General features: G+C 33.7%; 1 pseudogene; it reads right to left on the bottom strand.

Moving 5' to 3' along the window:
* The window catches only part of LOC134692372 (methionine--tRNA ligase, cytoplasmic-like), a 147514-nt pseudogene extending 136768 nt beyond the window's left edge, over positions 1 to 10746 (bottom strand).
* Between the last annotated feature and the right edge of the window lie 3885 nt (positions 10747 to 14631).

The following is a 14631-nucleotide window of genomic DNA, read 5'->3' on the forward strand; positions in this document are numbered from 1 at the left end:
AAATAATTCAACTGCACGTGTAAAATGCTCGTAAAATGTAATTTACGTAATCTGAATAGTTATTCAACTTTAAAAATAGCCAATCCTCGATACAAGTGTATGAACAATGAACTTATTGTGTTTTATTTTTGTACTATCAGTTCCAAGTTTACTTTCCACAGCAGTCACTGAGAGTGAGAGAAGAGAAGGTATTTCACTTCGTACCTTATCAACTATTTTCCCACGTGAATTATAGGTGGAACCCCATTCCTAACTCTTTAAATATTTAATTTCTTTTGGGTCAGTGGGCAAGACTCCTTTCCGTGCACATTCCTCTATTTAAATTGCGATCGGTTTTAATATAATATGAGGTCTCGACAGAACGAGTTAATTTTTCTCAACGTATCGTGGTTTGGCGGGAGACAACTCAAAGCACTACTATGGAAGACTCCATTTTGGCTGAAGGGGTGTTCTAGTTACACCTTCACATTGTGGACTACATTTATTTTAATTTCAATAATGCATATGATTTAAAATCATGCAACAACAATAACCCTCAATAGCAGACAGACGTAGAAAGGATCTCGTGAGTTTCAAATTAATCAATGCAGTAGGGAATCCAGAGCAACCATTCAATCTGATACTCCTTCAAGTCAAGAAAACTTGCGGGAATTTCTCGTTACATTGAAGACCTGTTGGTGACCTTCTGCTGTTGTTTTTTCTATGGTCGGGTTGTTGTCTCTTTGATACATTCCCCATTTCCTTTCTCAATTTTATACACATGCGCATAATTACCTAAATAAACCCTAGACTTGTCATGTAGCAAGGGCGTATATAAATTGTTAATTAAACGACCTCCATTTCTTTATGGAAGTACAATATCAAAGATCAGTTTCGTAACGGTGACATTTCTTATATGACAGAAATAGATTTATCGAACGGAATAAAAAAAAAAAAAATTTCAGTCAAATATTAAATCTAGAGTTTGTTCGTATTAAGTTTGTTCACAAACTTTTCAAAAATCACAGTTTTGGAGGGATGGGGGGTCGGGTTATGGTTTTTGGTACTTTTCATAGTCAATCTTTTCAATATTTCAACATGACCCTATGCTTCGATCGGCTTTCTGTTAAAAAATTGACCCCAACTGGGGCAGTACTTTTGGGCAATTAAGCCTGTAGTGTAAAGTCTTTATCTGTTGTAGTTTAGGAGTTGGGGTTAACTCGGGGTTAGGCTTTACTCGCGCACAAACGTTTCTTCAGTGAGGTCGGAAAGTGCAGCCATACATTTCAGTGATACCAATAAGTTTTTATCCTCAAGATTGCCTTTCCATCTTTTAGGAACAGTTAACTTTATGAAAATATCTCTATTCAAATCCATTCTACATCAGTTTGAAGATTGAAGTCAAAGGCACTTTTCATACTCTGTACTTAGAAATAGTTTTTGAAATTTCTGACCACTGCGCAGTCACAAAACAGGGCAGACATGCGCAGAAGAGAGAAAAGGCACCTCACTAACCCTCGTCAAAGTACACTACCCTGTCCCAATCTTGACCCTTACCCTAACCCTAACCCTAACCTTTATCCTAACCTTAACCCTGACTCTAACCCAAACACTAAACCTAACCCAAACCCCAAATATGTTGAAATTGTTGTTTTGGATGCCTTACTCCATCTCGGAAAGGGTAAGTCTAGGAGGGTAACCGATTGGATTTTCGTATTAAGTTTTTTCACAAACTTTTAAAAAATCACAGTTTTGGAGGGATGGGGGGTCGGGTTATGGTTTTTGGTACTTTTCATAGTCAATATTTTCAATATTTCATTATGATCCTATGCCTCTATCGGCTTGCCGTTAAAAAATTAGTCCCGTTAGGGACAGTACTTTTGGTCAATTAAGCCTATAGTGAAAACCGCAAGTCTTTATTTGTTGTAGTTTAGGAGTTGGGGTTAACTCGGGGTTAGGCTTTACTCTCGCACAAACGTTTCTTCAGTGAGGTTGGAAAGTGCGGCCATACATTTCAGTGATACCAATAAGTTTTCTTCCTCAAGATTGCCTTTCCATCTTTGAGGAAAAGTTAACTTTATGAAAATATCTCTAGTCAAATCCATTCTACATCTGTTTGAAGATTGAAGTCAAAGGCACTTTTCATACTCTGTGCTTTTTGAAATTTCTGACGCATGCGCAGTCACAAAAAAGGGCAGACATGCGCAGAAGAGAGAAAGGGCACCTCACTAACCCTCGTCAAAGTACACTACCCTAACCCATCCCTAACCCTAAACCCTAACCCTAACCCTAACCCTAACCTTACCCTAACCCTTACCCTAACCCTAACCCTAACCCTAACCCTAACCATAACCCTAACCCTTTAAAATTGTAGCAATATTTTTAACATTTACTATAAATAATTTCCTTAGAAAATTAAAATTATTTCATTCAGTTTATGATACAAGGTAAAAAAAAAAAATAACAATACTCAGCCAATGTGTGATAGACAGGAGTTAAACCATCCTTCTGAAATTGAAGATATTTTTTCGTAAAAATAAGAGAGATTGTATGCATGTACATGTAGCCTGGTGATATCCTTGGAGACTAAAAATCCTCTAGAAGAGGTATTGACCTATTGGTAGTAGTAACAAGGAAAGTAACACCAAACGACATTACACTTAAAGGATTCAACAAATCTAACTGCATTCGGAGTAAAATTAGATGTTCAGATTGGGTTAGTGTTTCCCAACCAGTGTCAACAGATAAAGTCCACTATTTGGTCTCGAAAATAACTAATTGAATCTGTGTGCCAATTTAAGCACTCTCTGTGATATCACATTGGCCAATTTTTTTTTTTTAAAAGAACCAAAGAATCAATCAGTTATTTTTAAATTAACTATAATAGTTAATTTAAAAATAACTGTTTGAATCTGTGTGCTAATTTAAGCACTCTCTGATATAACATTGGCCAATTTTTTTTTAAAAAGAACCAAAGAATCAATCAGCTACCTTCGTATAAAAAACTGGTTGTCCTTTTCATTCATGGTCAGAATCCGACAATCTCACTGTATCACTGTCGACAGTGGCTAAGGTTACACGAACATCAGTACAAAACATTTGTCTATATGAGTGGAATATTCTTTCACCGGACTGAACATTAATGTGTTGGTTTCTATTTAGCAGTACTCTGTTAGACACGTAACTCTACATAAATACATGTGTGTGTGTGTTAAATATTTCTCTTAATGGAGACTTTCAAAGCCAATTGTATAGTACGTGTTAAATTTTTATGCGCCCGTTTACGTGACGTATTATGGTATATCGTTATCCGTCTGTCCGTCCGTCCGTCGTCAACATGTCGGACACTTTAACCAATTGGCATAAAACTTGAATTGTTTATATCTATTGACATGAGCTCCCTTTCGTTTTTTTTATGAATTTTAGATTTTATGTTTCTGAGTTATAGGGTTTTATTCATTAAGAAAGGGGATTTATCAGTTTTCGGACAATAACTCAATAATGCTTTCAGCAGTCCTCATGAAACTTTGGTGAATTGTTCATATCTATTGATGTATGCTCCCTTTACAATTTTATAGATTTTCGATTTTTCGTTTCCGAGATATGGTGTTTTATTCATTAAAAAAATGGTAGATTTTCAAGTTTTCGTTTGAATTGTTTTACATTGTCATTTCGGGGCCTTTCATTACTGACTATGCGTTATGGGCTTTGCTCATTGTTGAAGGTCGTACGGTGACCTATAGTTGTTAATTGCTGTGTTATTTTGGTCTATTGTGAAGAGTTTTCCCATTGACAATCATACCACATCTTCTTTTATTATAGGCATAGTGTTCGATAATTCCCAGATTATTTGACGTCTAGCGGCCTTATTTTTAACTTGCTGGTCCTACATCTCGCTAACGACACTTTTAAGAAATACTACAAACTACAATTTTTTTTTGTGCCCAAATGATGCTAGTCTGAACAAAGCATTAAGGTAAGATTGAGAAACATGTACATTATAATACGGTGCTATATTTTCTTTGAGTTCGACAGCCAGCAACCGATGTAAAATTTTGGATGATTTTTAACTAGCATTATTTTATTAACGTTTAATATTTCAATAAATATGATTACTCTACGAATCACTCGTTTTCATGCCCATTCCCCCCCCCCCCCCCCCAAGTGAGAGTCGTTAGATGTCAAAGGAACATTTGGGAAAGATGGACGACACTTGGATAATTTCAGTCGTCACATGTGAAATAAATAACGATTTCAAATAGCACTGCACACATAATTTACGTCCAGTGGCAAGTTTAATTCATATTCAGAACTAGAACACATTAATTTTGACCCTGCTTTGTATTAACCCGACAGGCTGAGCCGGATAAATACAAATATGAAATGAGATGTTTTATGTATTATTTATACATGTAGTATAGAAGACTATATTTATGATGTTTCATGCATGTGATATGAGAAAACTGAAAGTCGAAACTCATTGTTCTTATTTACAAACCTCTGTTGGAAAGACAACTACAGATTCCGGAAGCTGAACACTAAAATGCTGTTACTTGGTCTATTAGTATTCCCCCGAAAATGTACCCTGAACCATACATACCGCATCGCGACGATACGCTGCCAAAGAAAAGTATATGTCACCGACTTTGTTTTCGAGAAAATGGTCCGAGAGGGTACTAAATTATATTGAATATGTGAATATGCTATGAATTTCCAACGTTCTTAGTGTTGAGTATGCATGATGGTTATATGTTTTTTGAATTGATATGTTTTTTATCATAAGGGTCTGGATAGAGAGGCATTCATTTATTAATATTTATTTTGTGTTACCAATATTTTTTATTCTTTATATTTTAGCATCTCATCATTCTCTAATCCTTTTTTTTTTTTACTTTTATTTTGCAGTATTTGCCCATTATTCTGTATGCCGTAAACCTAAATACAATCATCAGACCCTCTTTTATGGACACGTTTTTTTAATTTAATTATAACAGTTGTAAAAAGTATGATATGTTCATTATCATTTCTCCTGCTTTAGTGGAACGTCCCTGTGAGCATCTCGCTATTTTATAAATTAGCAACCTTTACGACGGACCCCAAAACGACGACGTCATAATACAGTTACGGCACTATAGTGGCGCCGAGAGCGATGCGTATAAACAATAGTGTGAATTCCCTTTTAAAGGGAAATCACACTATTGTTTATACGCATCGCTCTCAGCGCCGCTATAGTGTCGTAACCGTATTATGACGTCGCCGTTTTCGAGTCCGCCGATTTCAAAAATGGCGGCCCGCTCGAATGGATGTTTCACGAAAGCAGGAGAATGCCAACGACGTTTTGATTTAAGTGTAAAAATGAAAATTCTATACGAAACGGACAATTTGTTTGAAGCTGAAATCAATGAACCAGGACAGTTTGACTCGTGTATCTGGATACCGGGAGAGAGGCGCGTTTTTGAACCATATGAAATGGACAAACAGCTAAAAGCAGGTTGTGTAGACTGTGAATTGCCACTTCAGTTTACAAACGTTACCGAAGAAACAAAGTGTGGTCTAGGGTGCATTCTGTATGTGGAATGTTCTTGTAGTGTGATAAATAAACTTTACTCCGGAAAGGTCCATTATGATGCAAAAAAACAGAAGACAAGACCAATCTTTGATGTAAATTCGAAACCAGCAGTAGGTAAGATAAATCGGTAAACGAAATAAGTGATTCAAGTTTTAAAAATAATGTTAATACTTTTCCTTAACTCTTCACAAAACAAATGAAAACGTTGTCTTATTGGTACTAATGCCACATCTTCTTATTTATAATAAGGGAAGAAGAGAAATATCAGAATAAAAAGCTCAACAAAAATGCAACTACTACTTGAACTGGCTGTTCCTTTGTCCAAACAAACAGTGTATTTATAAATAACATACTGCATGTATGTATTAATGATACTAGAAAAAAACTGACCATCAAAGTATTGTTCTATGAATAACATAGTTTTTTTCAACTATTCCCAAAATATTACATTGTCAAAAGCTGTCACATTTACCAGTATATTTTGAATTCGTACGTTGTGCAATATGACGTCATATTTATCATTATGACGTTACCGCATCAACCCATCCACCGTATCGCTACAAAGGGAAAGCAGGTGCTTCTTACCTTTTTGTGTATTGGACTGTAAAGAATAAATTAATGTACAAATTAAAACAAAGAACATTTTGTAATTGATAAAATAACAATGTGACTTTGTCAGAGCATATCAATAACAAATAATTACATGTAATGACAATGATATATTTGTTTGTTCAATGAACAGATTGTATAACCATGTCTTTTAAACTATACTATACTACTACAGATTTTATATATGTTTTGAATACAAACATAAACAATATTATTTGAGATGACCTCAACGTACATTCTTCAATTTTTTATTACAAATTCGATTGCGCCACGGCATTTTAAATGAAAAATGAAGAATTTTTACAAATAACTGAAACATTTTTGCTTACATAACGGCTATTATACACCCTTTACTGAGGGGGGATAAGACCTTTATCGGGACTCTGGAATCGGTGTTTTTAAGCTCGGGATTTCGGGATTGACCCTTTCGGGATCCGGGAATTTTTTTTTCGAATTTCGGGATGTCGGGAATTAGATTTATATAAACCCGAAACCTCGGGACTTCAGGTTTTTAAGTTCGGGATTTTGGGATCAAGACCCCTCCTACCACCCTCTATACTTTTTCAAATGAATAAACAATGTGACCTCCGACGCGTAAGCTGAGGATTAATACTTCAATGGCAGGTGTACTTCTGGTGACCGTCGATTTTCATTGGATTGGGTTGTGTGAAGAAGACGGCGATTTTCGGAGTGAGACTTTTATTGTTTTCCAGCATAGGACCGAGCCCAATATTTTCATGTGGTTTCCTTTAGTTGACATTAACATACCGCCCTTCTGATTTTTTCGATGTTTTTCTACTTCTAAGGGAGCTACCATTTAATTTTTATGTGGTATCTATGATGAAAAATGTTGCCCTGCATTTTTTTTAATTTGGAATCTCTGTCCTGCCTTTTTATTTTGAACTCCATTCGGTCCAACCTTTTTTTTTATCATTGTATCCTGATTTGTTTTACCAAAAAAAATCATTCTGCCTTTTGTTTTGCCAAGTTGCTCGTCTGGCCAATTTATTTACTTAAAACTCTGCCCTGCCTATTTTTTAAAACTTCATCCCAAAAATCAAAATGGTAGCTCTCTAAGAGATCTCAGTAAAAGAGCGTAAAAATCGTTCAAAAGATAAAAAAAAAACACGTTCCAATTTTTTTACTATTTTCATAGGCGGATCCAAGGAGGGGGGCCGCCCCCCCCCCCCCTTTTTCATGGGAAATATTTGGTTTCATCTGTTTACTCTAGAATCTGATTGGTGCTCCGCTAGAACAGCTGTTTTGTCATCCATTTATTTTTTAAATATTGGTTGTATATCATATAATTTCTTTTCATGTCAAGTTTATATAAAAGCAAAGGAGTTCTTGACGCGATTACGAAAATCAGAATACTCACAGTGCAAATGATCAACGAAAATTACTGAAAAAAAACAGTAATAATAATGAAATTGATGAACAAATTACTATGTAATACTTTAAAGTCAATTTAAAACACTATTAAAGCCAAGAATGGCAAGACGTCTAGTTAAATATAATAGTACTATGAATATTCTTTTAATTGTGTGTATTATTGGAACATCGGTAAATTTCTGTCGACTTGATTTATTCAAGATATTCTTACTGTACCTAAACAATGCATCTGTATCTTAGGTCCGAGACCACAATTATTTCGTAGTGCATTTCTTTTAGAAAATAAATGAAAATTAAAAAAATCCCACCTGCACTTTCTCAATGAAATTTTTACAGTGCGTTGTACTACTTTTGGGACAAATTATATCAAAACTATAGAAAACTTTATCTGCTCTAACTCAAAATATGGACAATTTTAGGCTTAGGGCGTCTTGAAATCTTTTGACAGCTTTCAAAGTGCTAATTTTCAACCTTTTTCAGCTGGACCAAGTCACTACTTTTCTTTAAAATTCTGGACCCAAATTTTTTTACAGTGTAATTTCACCCCCTACTTGCAATTTGAGGTACAAAACATGGAGAAATAAATTTGGAAGGAGTATAAAAACCATTGGCAAGTAACCCACTGTCAACACTAGGGGCTATATTCGTGAACAACGAAAATCAAGGGACGACAATTGTGGTCTCGGACCATTTATGCTAGTCAATTTTCCTATAAGGATAAAGACGAAAAAATCGTATAATTGCAAAAAAAGGAAATTCTTATAGAAAAATATGCTAGTAAGTATCGTATCAACTTGAGATCAACTCTCGATGTTCAATTTTGTTGGCTTGTTGCTTCAAAACAAAATGAGGGGCAGAGTAGTCTAAGTAGTTACTACTGTGATCACTAGCCAGTCAACACTGAGGTTGTGAGCTCGAACCCCGCTCGTGCGGGTGCACTCGACTCCAATCTAATTTGACTAGGATTGTCTGTTTTCCTATCGAAGGTCGGTGGTTTTCTCGGGCACTTCGGCTTCCTCCACTAATAATAACTGGCCACCACGAAATAGCCTGAATGCGGTGCTTAAAAAAAAGTAAAAACACAAAAATACTGAACTCCGAGGAAAATTCAAAAAGGAAAATCAAAAATCAAAAGGCAAAATCAAAAGTCCAAACACATCAAACGAATGGATAACAACTGTCATATTCCTGACTTGGTACAGGCATTTTCTAATGTAGAAAATGGTGGATTGAACCTGGTTTTATAGCTAGCTAAACCTCTCACTTGTATGACAGTCGCATCAAATTCCATTACATTGTCAACGATGCATGAACAAAACAAACATACTCAAAGAGTAAAAATGTCAAAAATAGGGATACAACAGTCAATAATGTGTTATCATCTTAATATCACTACATAAACAACAAATGTAACAAAGTAGCACAAAAAGGCATACATCAAATTTAACATTCTCATTTTGCTTTTCTTATACGGCTGAATTTATCTATGTAAAGTCTACCCATAAATGACAGAAGGTTTTCATTACTGGTGTAAAATTGCGCGTTTGAAAGTGGCGTTAAACACCAAAATTCAAATCAGATCAAATCAAAACAAAATATATGTAACAAAGGAACCGATTTTTCACCTGTTTTACAAAATGTTGCGTGTTAAACTGCTTCTTGATAACTCTGATGTTCATATATCAATTAAGAAGACACAAATCCATTTTAAGATAACAAACAAAAACTAATATTGTACAGTTTTATTTTGTTTACTCATTAGTTTTGTACAAATTGTTCCTAGAGGTTTCTAAAAAATAAAATGACATATGAGCGTAATACGACGTTGTTATGTATAACGTGAGGGTACCCAAATTGCACCTATTTTGACATGTTTTTAACCTACATGTACGTGTATTTATGTTTCAGACAAAAGTTTCAAGTATACATGTATGTTTATTTTTTAGATATATCATTATTTACTATAATAATATGGTTTTAACAATTTAATTTAGAATCCATATGGAATCATAGAAAAATTGATCTGAACTTACCTCCAAACCATCAATCAGTCTGTAATGAGGAGTACCCAAATTGCATCCATGCTTAAATTCGCATCGTCAAAAGTTGAATAACATAGCTTTTGTTTAATTTCTTCAAATATTTTGAACTATTGGATATTAGTCCATGCTTACTCTTCATTTTTTAAGAAATGGATACTTGTAACATATTGTATTTGCTAATTTTAAAGAGATGACGTTTTGATGACGTCGCATAGAGACGTTTCCCTACATTTTGTTTTTTTTCAGTAAACACTTCATCCGTTGATAAATACTGTGAACGTTTTGTGCATATCTAAATATTTTTACCTATGTTGAAAGGCGTGCATAGTATAAAATCATAGTCTCTAGGAAATCTTGTAAGATTTCCGCTGCTGTTTTTGCTAAATATGTGCAATTTGGGTACTCGGTGCAATTTTGGTATGACTTTATGTATGGACGTATGTGTTTTGTGGTAAAACCATGAGAGTTGTGTCTCTTTATATAATGATGCACATTTGAGACTGACCTATCAATGTTGTTAGGGAACACAATTTCAGAGCACCTCAGTTCACCCAAAGTGTTTCGGAAATCGGTGTTAATATTCTATAAATTCTATATAGAACCTCAGATTGACTATTTTCTACAGGATTAAAGAATATTGCAAATCTCATATTCTATGTCATGCTTTGACATCGTTTTTTTTCTTGTCGATGAATGTTGTAAATATATTCATATATATATTTTTGTATATATTATGACATGTTAAGACGAAAATCGGTTTTAAATTTTTATTGTATCAAACTTAAACGATATATATAACATGTATAATGTAAATAAAAAGTTAGTGCTGCAATAAATGAAAGTACGCATGGAGCTGCACGTCACAGCATTTTGCGTTTAGTTTTTCTTTTCCACATACAGTTTCACCATAGGTGGCTTTTGTCTTCTTTCCGCTCTTTGGTTGGATTGTTATCTCTTTGAGACAGTCCCAATTTCCATTCTCAATTTTATCTGTTGAGTTCAATAACACATATCCTGTCTTGCAATCTGCATAACAAAATTTGTAGAAGATCGTTCATGAAACAATAAACCACATGTTCTGGACTGCCTTCCACATAATGCAAGGTTTGTCATATCAACAGGTTTAGCTGGTATAAGGATCTCATCCATAGCCATTCTAGTAACAATGTGATCAAATGGTAAAACAATAGACATATTTCTATCAAAAGGTTCCAAATTCACACACAGATATTGTATTCACATTCACAATACAATATATATCTGATAAGATATAGTCAGTTCCAATCCTTTTACGTTTCAATACTTCAGGGAAAAAAAGGGTGATTTCACCTTAAACCAAATACCACAACAATGATATCAGCGTTATGATATTCCTGATTTTCTCCTGCTCTTTTAAACTATTAAGGTGTTAATTGCACAACATTGTTTGTGTGTATAGGAAAATTCAGTAGCAAATCGGAATTCATTTAGGTTTCATCTGTTTACTCTAGAATCTGATTGGTGCTCCGCTAGAACAGCTGTTTTGTCATCCATTTATTTTTTAAATATTGGTTGTATATCATATAATTTCTTTTCATGTCAAGTTTATATAAAAACAAAGGAGTTCTTGACGAGATTACGAAAATCTGAATACTCACAGTGCAAATGAATAACGAAAATTACTGAGAAAAAAACGGTAATAATAATGAAATTGATGAAAAAATTACTATGTAATACTTCAGATACTTAAGTCAATTTAAAACACTATTAAAGTCAAGAATGGCAAGACGTCTAGTTAAATATAATAGTACTATGAATATTCGTTTGATTGTATGTATTATTGGAACATCGGTAAATTTCTGTCGACTTGATTTATTCAAGATATTCTTACTGTACCTAAACAATGCATCTGTATTTATGCTAGCCAATTTTCCTATAAGGATAAAAAAGAAAAAATCGTATAATTGCATTCAAGGGTACCAACTGTACTTCGCATTTCGTCAATTGATGTTTCTTTAATGACGCTCGAGGCCAAAATATTGAAAGGTCCACAACAAAATTCAATTAATAATGAAATCAATATTACTGCATCATGGGCACATTTCGAGAATACCTGTCTTTTCAGCAATGAAGTAGGGCAACATTTTTTAATATCAAACAATAATAGAAAGTTACTGTTGTGAAGCGAACAAAAACATAAAGCACCAAAAGTCAAATCCAGATATAAATCAGAGTTTTCCATGAGACATTCCTTAATTTAAAAGGTTTAACAATATATTTGAATAGCAAATTGTGATAAAAAAAATTATCTGTTTTCATGCAAGCGCCGAAGTAAAACCCCGTCCGGTACTTACAGTCCAGAATTTGGCTTCCCTATGGAATAGTGTAAACAGTTATATTATGTATCAGGCTTATAATTTGATACGCCAGACGCGCGTCAGGACTTATCAGTGACGCTCAGATCATAATGGTTAGAAAGCCAAACAAGTATAAAGTTAAAGAGCATTGAGGATCATAAATTCCAAACAGGTGTGCCAAATACGGCTAAGGTAAACTTACTGCAGTTTAAAACAACTGACCGATAATGATAATGAAATCAATGGTACCGATTGGTGTGCACCAGATGCACATTTCGACAGTAAAAGAGAGGCAAAAGATACCAAAAGCGACATTAAAACTCACTAAAACTGATAATAACTGATCATGCAATGGCAAAATAAGAAAAAAAAATTGAATGACAAACAACAGTTAAAAAAACACAAAAGGAAACGAAAGACTGAAAACACGTTCCCTACTTTAAACAAGGAGTGATCTTATGTGTATTGAGGTAGGTCGGTCCTGGTGGTTTAATGTATCAGAATAAGCATAGCATGAGACATGCTTATGAGCATGTTCCAAGTCACGAACATCATAAGTGGTTTTCGTTTATTATTTCATTATGGTTATTTTTTATTTGACAAGCTATGTTTATGGCAGATCTATATATATACTCATCATAGATACCAGGATTGAAATTTTGTATTTGTGTCAGACGTGCGTTTCGTCTTCAATAGACTCATCAGTGACGCTCGATTAAAAAAAGTTCAAAAGTTCGAAGTCGAAGAGCATTGAAGACCAAAATTTCCTAAAAGTTTTTACAAATACAGCTACGGCAATATGATAACATTGTTATTTTCAATGTATGTAAACTTTTGGGCATTTAGATCTATACACACAAACATATAATAAATAAATAACAGGGATTGTATATACCACAAATCTTAATAATTTTTCAGGAACACCAACTCTTCTAATCAAAAGGTTGGCTACAGTTTTTCCATTTTATACATATGATTTGTCACATTTCCAGAGAATCTGTGTTCGACCCACATGTTCGCGGAGTTTTTTATTCTCCAAATTCAGTTCAATTTTTGGACTTTGTTTGCATTTCTTTCTTTTTTTCGATGATGTTGTATGTCTTCTTTTGACATTTATTTTTTTTAATTTTATTGTCCCTTGATTTTTGTTCATGTTTCTTGTTTTGACGCTTATTTTTGGTTGTGATATTTTTCTTGTCGGACTGAAAATGAAGCTACGCCGCTTAAGACTTTCAGTGTCAGTACATCTGGTCATGTATTAATAAAAATACATACGACTTCTCCTCAAACATTTTTTGGCTGAGAACTGTAAAATTCATTGTTCATTGAACTCAACTAAATTTTTTTTTAGGTATTACACAAATTAAAGCGGCAGTAGTTTACCGATGTTGTCATTACAAACAGACAAATCAATGAAGCATAGGGAATCCCATGAACAATTAAAGGTCATTCATTTAATTTCTTACACTTTGCAGCAAATATAAAATAAATAGATGTGTGAAAAAACAAACTTTTAATTGTATCAAACTTAAATATATAAAGTAAATAGAATGTTTAGGCTTGCATTAAATAAATGTACGTATAGAGTTTATCACAGCCTTTTGTGCTTGGTTTTTCTTTTGCACATACAGTTTCTGTTGAGTTCAATAACACATATCTTGTCTTGCAATCTGTTTAAAAATAATTGGAGAAGACATTTCACGAGACACTGAAACACATGTTTTGGACTGCTTTCTACAGAATGCAATGTTTATTATATTCACAGGTGCAACTGGTACATCGAACTCATCCACAGCCAATCTATTAACAATGTAATCGAATGGTAAAACAATAGACATTTTTCTAGCAAAAGGTTCCGATGTCGCACACAGAGATTGTGGTAAAGTTCACTATACAATATATCTATGATGAGATATAGTCAGTTCCAGTCAGTTCCAATCCTTTTACGTTTCAATATTTTTGGAAACGAAGCGTGATGTTTCACCTTCAACCAAACACCACAACAATGATATCAGCGTTATAATATTCTTGATTTTCTACTGCTTATTTATACTACAAAAGTGTAAATTGCACAAAATTGTTTGTGTGTAAATGTAAATTCAGTGGCAAATCAGAAGACATTTAAGTTTCATCTGTTTACTCTATGATCTTATTGGTGCTCCGCTTGCACAGCTTTTTTTCCATCCATTCATCTTCTAAATGTTGGTTGTTCATAATATATCATCATATACATTCTTTTCATGATAAGTTTATATAAAAACAAAGGAATTCTTGACGACACTACGGAAATAAGAATACACAAAGTGCAAATGAACAACGAAAAATACTGAGAGAATAAAACAGTGGTAATAATGATAATTATAATAAAATCACTATATATATATATATATGTAAAACTTCAAATACTCAAATCAATTTAAAACACTATTGAAGTCAAGTATAGCAGTACGACTAGTATATAAAGATAATAATGATATAAATATTCTTTTGATGGGGATTTGAACATCGCTTAATTTCTGTCGACTTGATTTATTCTAGATATTCTAACTGTACCTAAACAGTGCTTTTGTATTTATTCTAGTCATTTTTGTAAAGGATAAAGTCAAAAACATCGTATAATTGCATTAAACGGTACCAATTTTACTTCGCATTTTGTCAATAAATGTGTATTTAATGATGCTTGAGGCCAAAATAATTAAAGTCT

The sequence above is a fragment of the Mytilus trossulus genome, chromosome 12 (genome assembly GCF_036588685.1).
Source record: "Mytilus trossulus isolate FHL-02 chromosome 12, PNRI_Mtr1.1.1.hap1, whole genome shotgun sequence".
Lineage (NCBI taxonomy): Eukaryota > Metazoa > Mollusca > Bivalvia > Mytilida > Mytilidae > Mytilus > Mytilus trossulus.